Source organism: Oryctolagus cuniculus, chromosome 21 (assembly GCF_964237555.1).
Source record: "Oryctolagus cuniculus chromosome 21, mOryCun1.1, whole genome shotgun sequence".
In the NCBI taxonomy this organism is placed as follows: Eukaryota; Metazoa; Chordata; class Mammalia; order Lagomorpha; family Leporidae; genus Oryctolagus; species Oryctolagus cuniculus.
Genome location: NC_091452.1, coordinates 30,682,671 through 30,694,094, shown reverse-complemented (window position 1 = coordinate 30,694,094; position 11,424 = coordinate 30,682,671).

The window sequence follows — 11,424 nt, the reverse complement described above, 5'->3', positions numbered from 1 at the left end:
TGGAGCCAGGAGTCAGGAGCCAGGCACTTCATCTGGGTTTCCCACGCAGGTGCAGGGGCCCAAGCATTTCAGGCCATCTGCTACTGCCTTCCAAGGCCATAAGCAGAGAGCTGGGTCAGAAGAGGGACAGCTGGGAACGAACCCGGCAGTCACATGGGCTGCTGGTGCTGCAGGTGGAGGCTTAGCCACTATGCCACAGCACCAGCCTCTACATCAGAGGTCTTAACCTGGAGTCCATGGACTGCAGAAGGGTACCCTCGAGGACTGGGCATGGCTGTGTGGACGTGTGCGTGAATGGCTGGTTCTGAGGAGGTTCCCTGCTAGCCATTGTACCTTGAAAGGTCTCCATGATCTGAAAACCATTAGAACGCTCACTTACATGATCTAGAAATAGGCTGATTTTCACTTGTGCCTTTTCTCTATGGGGTTCCATTTCACTTTTCTGTTTCTCCTTTCTGCATGTTGCTATGTTAGGGGAGCGGTTTCTTCACCTCATTTTTGGGAAATAGGGTATAAATGATTAATAACGTGTGATATTTGGGGCACATGTATTTAATAGTGATATATATATATATATTTTTTTTTGACAGGCAGAGTTAGAGACAGAAAGGTCTTCCTTCTGTTGGTTCACTCCCCAAATGGCCACTACAGCCAGCATGCTGGGCCAATCCAAAGCCAGAAGCCAGGTGCTTCTCCTGGTCTCCCATGCGGGTGCAGGGCCCAAGCACTTGGGCCATCCTCCACTGCCTTCCCGTGCCACAGCAGAGAGCTGGCCTGGAAGAGAAGCAACCGGGACAGAACCCGGCGCCCCAACCAGGACTAGAACCCGGTGTGCCGGCGCCGCGGGTGGAGGATTAGCCTAGTGAGCTGCGGCGCCAGCCTAGTGATATATTGAACACCGGTGCCTTTTAGTGCCTTTTTTTTTTTTTTTTTTTGAAATGAGTGTCTTTATTGCTCGTACCGTACAAATAGGAGGGGGAGGCCAGTGGGGACGGGCAGAACTGTCCGGTGAACACCACACACACAGGAAAGAAGACCCCACCCAAGCCGCCCCCACCCCACTTGCCTTTGTCAACTGCCTAGAACAGGGACGGGGTGGGGGATCCAGACCACAGAAACCGAATTCCAAACACCCAGAGATGCTGGGGCCAGAGGAGGCGAGGGGGCAGCAGTGGACCCCAGGCGGGGCTCCTCACTGGGTCAGCACCCCTCCCCATGGGCCAGGCAGGGGCTGGCGCCCACACCGTCCACGCATGCACACCCGAGGGCTGCCCTCGCACACACACGCACACACACGCACACGCACACACACGTCTGCATCCGGAAGTTCAGGGCGTCGCTGTCACGCAGTCCTATAGTGCCTTTTTTTTAAGATTTATTTTTATTTATTTGAAAGAGTTAGAGATATAGAGACAGAGAGAGAGTCCTTCCACCTGCTGGTTCACTTCCCAGATGGCCGCAATGGCTGGAGCTGTGCCGATCTGAAGCCAGGAGCCAGGAGCTTCTTCCAGGTCTTCCCACATGGGTGCAGGGGCCCAAGGATTTGGGTCATCTTCCACTGCTTTCCCAGGGCATAGCAGAGAGCTGGATTGGAAGAGGTGTAGCTGAGACTAGAACTGGTGGCCATATGGCTTCAGGCCAGGGTTTTAACCCACTGAGCCACAGTGCCAGCCCTTTAGTGCCCTTTCTGATGCTCCCAGCTGAAACTTCTCTTGAAGCTTCCTGCTTCCTTCCTTCCTTCCTTCCTTCCTTCCTTCCTTCCTTCCTTCCTTCCTTCCTTCCTTTCTTTCTTTCTTTCTTTCTTTCTTTCTTTCTTTCTTTCTTTCTTTCTTTAAGTTTTTTTTTGAAAGGCAGTTATGGAGAGGCAGAGGCATGGGGCGGGGGGAGAGAGAGAGAGAGAGAGACTGTGTCTTCCATCTGCTGCTTCTTCACTCCACAATTGGTTGCAATGGCTGGAGCTAAGCAATCAGAAACCAGGAGCCAGGAGCTTCTTCTGGGCCTCCCATGTGGGTACAAGGGCCCAGGGACTTTTCCCAGGCACATTAGCAGGGAGCTGGATCAGAACTGGAGCAGCTGGGACTCCAGCCGGTGCCAATATGGGATGCTGGCGCTGCAGGTGGCCGCTTTATCCACTATGCCTCCTGCTTTTCTTGAACTTGGCATTTGCATGACAGAGTTCAGCTTGGCATTTTTGTGTTTTTAAATTTGTGCATATATTTTGCTATGGCTCTGTTCCCTACAGACAGCGAGTTCTTGGATTTTGCTTCTGGTTCTTTTTGTAATTCTTTTTCTTGTGATATAAAAAGTTCTCCTATCATTTATCAGGAGTGGGGCAGCTTCTTCCCACCAAGGGCCAGGTGAGTATTTATAATATCACTTGTGGGCCAGCCACAATTATCAGCTTAAACAAAACAGCCCTGCATGGATGACTTGAATTGTGAGTCCCACCTGCAGTTGCCTTGGCAGGTGCAGACCAGAGGATTTTGTGGGCCTTGTATAGCTGCCCATGGGCTGGATGGTCCCCACTCCTGACTAGGTGATTGTTGAGCAAGGCATAGTTTATTTTCACTTTAGTCTCTCTCTCTCTATATATAAAATATATAATATAAAATAGCATATATAAATATATAATATATATTTATATTTAATATACAATATATTATAAAATATATATTTATATAAATACATATTATATATATAAATATATATATAAAAATAGGGGTCTGCCATTGGGCCCACCTGCTCTTCTTCGTCTTTTCGGTTCCATCTGGGGTCAGAGCCAGGCTCTGCCCCCAGGCCACTCTTGGAGTCACAGTGTCTGGCTCTCAGCATCCTCAGTTGTAACGTGGAGGGATGATTGCACATCACCCCTGGACTCAGCAAATATGAAGCTCAGTGGATTATTATACTACTAGTGTTCTTAAAAAGATTTATTTAGGGCCAGCGCCGCGGCTCAATAGGCTAATCCTCTGCCTGCGGCACCGGCACCCCAGGTTCTAGTCCCAGTCGGGGCACCGGATTCTGTCCTGGTTGCCTCACTTCCAGTCCAGCTCTCTGCTGTGGCCCGGGAGTGCAGTGGAGGATGGCCCAAGTGCTTGGGCCCTGCACCTGCATGGGAGACCAGGAGAAGCACCTGGCTCCTGGCTTCGGATCAGCGCAGTGCGCCCGCCGCAGTGGCCATTGAGGGGTGAACCACCGGAAAAGGAAGACCTTTCTCTTGTCTCTCTCTCATTGTCTTCTCTTCCTGTCACACACACACACAAAAGATTTATTTATTTACTTGAAAGGGAGGGGGAGAGAGAGAGAGAAAGAAAGAAATAGAACCATCTGTTGGTTCATTCCCCAAATTGCTGCAACAGCCAGGACTGGGCCAAGCTGAAGCCAGGAGCCAGGAATGCCACGCAGGTCACCCTTGTGGGTGGCAGGGATCCAGGTACCTGAGCCATCATTTGCTTCCCAGGTGCATTAGCAGGGAGCTGGCTCGGAAGCAGAGGAGCCAGGACTTGAGCCTGTGCTCTGATATGGGATGTGGCGGTGGAACCTGCTGCACCACAGTACCCACCCCACTACTAGTTTTTTGAAATATTTAATCTTCTGTGTGAACAAGCCACTTGCCCCTGCTTCCTCACTCTGAATACTTCTCAGTCTGCTTTCTTTTTAAAAATTGCACATCACTTTTTTATACTTAGTCCCCAGATTCTTCTCTTCTCTTCCTTTCTATTTTTCTTTCCTTCCTTGATTTATTTATTTGAAAGAGCTACAGAGAGAGAGAGAGAGAGAGAGAGAGAGAGAGACAGAGAGAGAGAGAGAGACAGAGAGAGAGAGAGAGACAGAGAGAGAGAGAGAGAGACAGAGAGCTTCCATCCACTGGTTTGCTCCTCAAATGGTTGCAACAGCCAGGGCTGAGCCAGGAGCCAGGAGCTTCATCCGGGTCTCCCACATGGGTGGCAGGGGTCCAGACACTTGGGCCATCCTCTGCTGCTTTTCCCAGGCACATTAACAGGGAGCTGGATCAGAAGTGGAGCAGCCAGGATAGGAACCAGCTCCTATATGTGATATTGGCATTTCAGAGGGCACTTTACCCAGTACATTGTTACATTTTAGCAAACACTTATAGGTGTAGCAAACTACTGAACATCACAGGTCCACGAACCCCTGAACCCCTTCCTGAGTGAGCCCATAAGAGGGGACCCGGATCTTGTCTCCCACCCATACTACCTATCTGCTCCTCACCGCTCCACTGCTGTGTGCTCCTCACAACTACCTCCCCCCAGAACCTGCCAGCATCTCCCTCCGGCCTCTCCTGTTGCAGAGGGGGGAGGCTGAGGCTGGTTGCTTGGCTGCTGGGGATGAGTGGAAGCTCAGGGCATTACTCATGCTGGGTGTATTTCCTAGAATGCCAGCTCATCAACTCACTGGGGCTGAGGGAGCAATAAAGCCTTTACTTACTGGAAAACCAATCTTCAGTAACTGGTAACTCAGGAAACCAAGTCAGAAGCTTGCCTGGTGATGCAGAACCGGGGTGCAAGGTGGTGGACATTCTTGACCCAAGATGTGTGGATCACCCTTCCCGCACCCGGAGGTCCAGCGCTTGCCCAGCTGTCCGAATGCTGGTGGGAGTCCTATGCTGGAGACCACCCTTTCTCACTTTCTGCTTTGGTGGGCGTGTTACCGTAGGCAGTCATCTAAGTGGTCAAGCACCACCCGGGGAGGTCTAGAGCGCCCTCTGGTGACAGCCTGTGGCCTTTAGAAAGGCACCTATAAAAGCCACCCAAAACCCAGAGGGATCTTGCCTGTTCCCAAATCGCTGCTTCCTGGTACTGCCGCTCTCAGCCAGGCTGGCTCACCTTTCATCTGGAGATGGCCGGGAGCACCTCTGCTCCTGTCTCTGCACCTCCTGGGACTCCAGAAGCGAGAGAGGGTCCCTTGTGGCCATGGGGCCCTGTGCTCCCTGCTTAATCCCCAGAAAAGGGAGGGGTGCTCCTGTGCTTCTGGACCAGTATCCGCCTCGCACCACTGGCACCCTCAAAAGTACAGAGTCGTCAGTGCCCGCATCTCCCACCAAAACAGACAAAAACAATACAACAAGCCAAGAGCTGCCTCGGGCTATGGTGACGGCCACCAGGGGGCACACTTCCCCTCTTGCGGGCTGCTTGGCATGTTACCTGGGTCACATAGATACTGGAGTCTCGGCCCGGAAGCCTCTCTCCGCCCAGTGTCCCACCCCAGGGGCACCCCGTTGCCTGGAGGGGAGGCACCTGCAGGTGTCACTGCTGGGCTGTGCAGTGGCTGGCCCACCAGTGGCTGCTGTGTGACTGAGCCACTTGCCCCTGCTTCCTCACTCTGAGGATACTTCTCAGTCTGCTTTCTTTTTAAAAACTGCACATCACTTTTTATACTTAGAGAAAAGATTGAGTACAGTTAGGCTCAAAATGAGTGCTGGGGCACAGACACTGTGGCACGGTGGGTGACACTGCTTCTGGGGATGGCCACATCTCTTATGGGAGTGATGGTTTGAGTGCTGGCTCTTTTGCTTCAATCCAGTGCCCTGCAAATATGCCAAGAAAAAACAAACACCCAGCAGTGAAAAGCACCCCCCTCAAGGAAAAACCCAGCAAAGGATAAAGCCCTGTTAACAAGGTTAGGCCTATGGTGGATCCTGTCTGGGGTGGAGCCCAACTGATATTAAAAAGGGGGTGGAGTTTGGAGCAGGCCATGAACACTGCCCATATCCCTTTGTAGAAAATATCAGAAACATGGCCCCAAGTGCATGATGGGGATGGGCATGCCCCAGGGTAATTTTATTATGACATTATAATGAGCTAAAGGTCGTGGGGGGACATCCTGCAGCCATGTTGGATATTTCCAAGCAGCAATGATTGCAGATTCCCAACATTGTGGAACTTGTAGTTTTGGCTCCTGGCAGAGGGGCAGGGGTTCTTGCTGGTGCATGGGAGGTGGGCCTGCAAGGTGCACAGAAAGAGAAGGGAGTTTGGATGGCACACAGAAAGGGACTTGTCATGTGGTCTGGGCCAGGCTGTTGTATGGGCTGGCTGCAGATGGCCTGCAGAATGTTGGCTGTGGCCATTGAAAAACGAAAGTCCCCTGGAGCTGTCAATCACTGACCCCTGTGGGTGGGCGAGGAGCTGTCAACAGGCGGTTTGGCTGGGACTGTCAATTACCCACCAATGCCGGGTTGTGGTTCAGCAGGGAGCTGTCCTGCAGTTCAGCTGGAGCTGTCAGTCATCCACCCACTCTGTGGGGACGTGGCCAACGAGCTGTCAGATGTTGGCTCCCCCTGGAGCTGCCTACATCCCCACTATATGATGACTCTAAGGTTCCTTCCAATCTCCGTAGCCTCTTAACTTGAGGGAGAGGCAGAAAACTGGATATGATCAGATGGCTCTTTTCTGCATTGGGTGGTGCGGCTGTCACAGTCATAGCTGGCATCATTCAGGGCCTGCCTGCCAGGCGCTTCATTGCTTCCTGGTGGCCCGTGGGGCTCATGTCCGCGAGGCGCCAGCCGCAGAAATGCTTCTCCAGGGTCCTGGCATTCTCGGTCCAGGAGATGCCACACCGGCTGGGGCTCACTGAGAGTCCAAAGTCACAGCCCCTGTCTGATTTTTTTTTAAAGATTTATTTGAAAGAGTTACAGAGAAAAGCAGAACCAGAGAGGTCTTCCACCCTCTTGTTCACTTCCCAAATGACTGCAATGGCCAGAGCTGAGTTGATCCAAAGCCAGGAGCCAGGAGCCTCCTCTGAGTCTCCCATGTGGAGCAGGCGCCCAAGGACTTGGGCCACCTTCTGCTGCTTTCCTAGGCCATAGCAGAGAGCTGGATCAGAAGTGGAGCAGCCGGGACTTGAACCGGGGACAATATGGGTTGCTGACACTGCAGGCCAGGGCTTAAACCCATTGCGCCACAGCGCCAGCCCCTTATTGCTCATTTCTAACTACTGGAGTGACATTGGAGAGAGAGAGATGAGAGAGAGAAATATCTCATCAGCTGGTTTGGGTAAAATTAATTTGGATCAATTTAACCAATATATTCAAACTATGATAACTTGTAGTCATTATAAAATAAGATATTTTACATTTCTGAATTAAATCCTCATAATCTGTGCATGTTTTCCTTGAAGAGCACATATCCATTCGGGTGTTTCCAGGGCTCAGCAGCCACACCTAGCTCCTGGCTCCTCAGTGGGCAGCAAGGTGTCAGGTTCTCTAACTGTGTCCTAACTCAGTCTCTAACTCTGTGTCCTGCCTCCATACTCCTCACCACCTGCACGCACACAGCTGGGCATGGGGGGCTGGAGCCTGGCTCCTGAGACACTAGGGGCCTTTCCCCAGGACACTGACTCCGAGGGATACTGTGTAGCCAAGAGCTACAACAGCAAAAAGGAAAACTCCCACTCTCTCATAAGCTTGTATGGAAAGAGAGCCAAGGCGTGGCATCCAGGGGACAAGACACAGTGTATGTGGAACTCACCTGCTGCAGGAAGAGCAGGGACTTGGTTGTTGGAGCACGCACTTCCCAGAAGGATTCTTCAGGAACTCGGAACACCCAGAGGGGCAGCTGGATGGATGGAGGGCGGGAGTGGGAAGAGGGCTTTCCATAGCCTGCATGCTACTCTCCCCAAAATAACATCAACTCTTCAGCTAAGGACACATTTGGGCCCAGGAGCCCTCCCGGTGCCTTTGTCCCTCTGTAGCCCTTGCACCCATTCCCTGGGGCTTTGCATCAGAGGAACACACACAGACGAGGTCTCTGCTGTTACTGCTGTTCCACAGCGGGAAGGGGGCTTGGCAGAGGCACAGGCGGGAAGATAATACTGGGGGACTCCAAAGAGCTCTGTTGTTTCAGGAAGGCAGTGGGTCCCCTCCAGGCTTCCTGCCCCTTCCCACAGCCCACCGGCTGGGACCCCTGGGCCACCTGCTGCAAGAGCATCCCATCCCCCCACGAAGAGCCCTGGCCTTGAGGTGGGCGGGGAGGGAAGCAGTTTCTGTGAGGCGCATCATCCTCTCTCCCCGAAGGATGTCCCTCATCCCCAGAGGCCAGACGCCATCCTGCGGCTGCCCCCTATGGCCCGGCATCTCCAGCTTGCGCCGTGTGTCCCTCTGCGCACACCCGTTCCCCGCGCTCTGGCACCCATTCATTCCTTCTTCACATATGCACGGAACACGTACAGCTTCCCAGTCACTGTGCTGCACCCTGGAGACAGAGGCAGGAACGAGACGGAAAGGCCCTGCGTTGTGCAGTTCACCATCCAGCAGGAGAAACGACGCTAACGTAAAAATGAGTCACTGCTGCTGTCGTGATAGAGTGGACACAAAAGGACGGGAAACCGGGCACACGGCGCACGACCCGGCCTTTCAGCTGAGTCTAAGAAACCTGTAAATGCAGAGATAAGATGTGAGAAGTGGGCCTGCAGCAGTGGTGGGGAAATGAGGCCGGGAAAGGTGAAGGCAGGTTCCTCGGAGCCCGCACCTAGTAAGCGGGGGAGTCCAGATTCGAATCCAGACCTATCCGGCTGCAGATCTCGGGGTTCTCCAGCATCCTGCTGCTTCCCAAGCTCCATCCAGAGCGAGAATCCTCTGGGGTCAGGTTTTTAACCGACGTGGCCGCTGACCCCGCTCCTTCCGTGCGGTCACGTGGTGCCTCCGCTTCCACTCGCAGGGGACCCCGTCCGGGTCGGCGGCCGTCACCCCACGGACCCCAGGGGCCACGGGCCGGCTCCTGCAGGCCCCGCGTCGGGCGTTCGTGCGCGGGTGGAGCGCGCCGCCTCCAGCGCCCGCGCGCCCCGGGCTCAGCCCGGTCGCGGGGTTGCGGTGGTCGCGCTCCTCCTTGCTGGCTGCGGCCGCCTGCAGTCGGGGAGCGCGGTGGGGACTGATGGGGGTCCCCTGAGGGGAGCTGCCCTTGGAGGGTAGGACAGAACGAGTCTGGTTCAGGGAGGCGATGCCAGCAGTGGCCGCTCGGGGCGCTCTCGGGCAGGGCCTCCAGGAGCGCTGGGGGCTGTGCTGATCGTCCCGGGGTGCAGGCCCCGCAGCTGTCAGCGCCCGGCTTCTGGGGCAGCCCTGAGATGCGGGACTGGAGAGTGTGGAGCTGGCGGGCGCCGGCTCGCAGGGGCGCCCTCTTCAGGCAGCCAGGCCTTCCTGCCGCGCTCTCGCCAGTGCCGCATCACTGCGCAGGCGCAAAGCGCTGTCCTCCACAGCTCAGGGCGGGGTCTCCAGAGGTGGCAGACCGGCCCAGACGGAGGACAGTGGCTACGCATGCACAAGCACAGAGTTACTGATTGGATGCTGCTCTTCCCGTCTTATCCAATAGAAAAGAGTCCCTCCGGAGCCCATATTTGAATACAGAGGCTATGAGTATGCTGTGCAGTGGCGTCGGCCATTTTTTTTTTTATGTTTCGTTGGATTTGTTGTCGTCCGTTGGCGTGCACTGTGGACTGCAGCACATGCGGAGGCCAGGCTTGAAGCCAGGCACGTGGAGCTGCCGCGGAGAGGGCCGCCTGGAGAGAGCGCGGGTCTGCGGGTGCGTGAGGAGAACTCTCCCGTGGACGGCTGCCCCAGCTCCCCGGCGTCGCGGGCCTGCTGAGCGCCGCGTCAGCGTCTGTGGCGCGTCCGTGGGGCCTGGCCGGGGCGGGCGCTCTCCTCAGGGAGGTGGGAGCCGCGGAGAGGCGTGGAGGGCGCGGGGCGTGCGTGCCGGGGGACGGACGCGGGCTGTGGGCGTCGCCGCGCCGCTGGGCGCCCTGTGGCAGGCGCTGCTCGCGCCATGAAGCTCCTGGGGGCGAACTGGAATGAGGGTTTCTCCTGTCAGCGGCCGGGGGAGCTGCCGTCTGAGAACTGGGACCCGAGCTGCGCATTGGTTTTCTTGATGGATTGATTTTATATTTTATGGAGTACGTGTTTGTGGGCTGTGTTGTCGCTTTCCCACCAGCTTCTGCTTGTGGGGTCTGGGATGTTGTCCGTGGAGCGTTGGTTGTGCTGTCGGTTCAGTTTGGGGTCGTTTTCAGGGTGAACAGTGTTTGTGACTGAGGGGTATCTTGGTTCTCTTGGGTTATGTCACTGTAACGCTACGGGAGAGTCTCCTGGAACTTGGGGCCGAGTGTGGGCATTTGGGAGTCATTGATTTTAGGATTGTTTATGGAGTAAATTATGTGAATGGTGGACTATGATGGGGCAGAAATTTCTTTTAATTTTAGAAATTCAGAAGATTGATTTTTGAGGTCTTGGGGAAGAGTCTGTTTTGTGGGCGATTATGTCGTTATGGAGGGCTGTGGGTGCTTGGTCATTGTTACTGTGTTTCTTGTGACTGACATTTTCTGGGGGATTAGATGGCTGGTGATGTGGTTAATCAACGTGAAATGAGGGAATGAAGAAATGCAGTGTAACTAAGACTCTCTATTTGACATTGTAGTTCAGGCTGTTATTTGGGAGGGGAAATATTTTGGGGCTCATTTTTTCCAGTCAGATTCTGTACAATATTAGCGATGATTGAATTTGGCTTGCAAGAAATGTGATTGGCAGGCCGGCGCCGCGGCTCACTAGGCTAATCCTCCACCCGTGGCGTTGGCACCCCGGGGTTCTAGTCCCAGTCGGGGCACCGGATTCTGTCCCGGTTGCTCCTCTTCCAGTCAAGCTCTCTGCTGTGGCCCGGGAGTGCAGTGGAGGATGGCCCAAGTGCTTGGGCCTTGCACCCGCATGAGAGACCAGGAGAGGCACCTGGCTCCTGGCTTCCAATCAGTGCAGTGTGCTGGCCGCAGCGCACCAGCCACAGAACCAACGGTAAAGGAAGACCTTTCTCTCTCTCTCTCTCACTGTCCACTCTGCCCGTCAAAAAAAAAAAAAAAAAAAAAAAAAAAAAAAAAAAGAAATGTGATTGGCAATGCACAATGCATGATTGTTGGGAAAAACTAGATGATTAGAGAATTTGAAGGCGAGGAAAATCTGGTTTTAGGATTGTATATTAGTTGATGGAATTGTATTTCTGTAGTCCTAAAATGGTTATGATGGAAGCTGATAATTTTGTGTGAAGCATCATTTGGTAAATGGTTACAGGGAGAGACATTGTTGGACGTGAGTGAGCCAGCAGAAACCCCACCAGCAGGCTGGCATTTGATTGACTTAATTAGGAATGGGTCAGTTTCCATATTAGAGCTGAGAATCAGGGCTGTCCTCAGAATGCAAAGACGTTAATGTGAGTACCACGGGCAGCTTTTGGGGAGGTGACAGTGTCATTACGAGGGGATGGGATGTGTTTGTGGATTTTAAGTCTCAGTCTTTAGAGTAGAAGCCTTTCAGGAAAGGGATGCCTGTCAGTTCAAGGCCACCAGGAATAAGTAAGGGCTAACATTGACTGTGTTTCAATCTGTTGTGGAGGCAATGGGTCGCAGATCTGGAGCACATACATAATACAGCTTTGA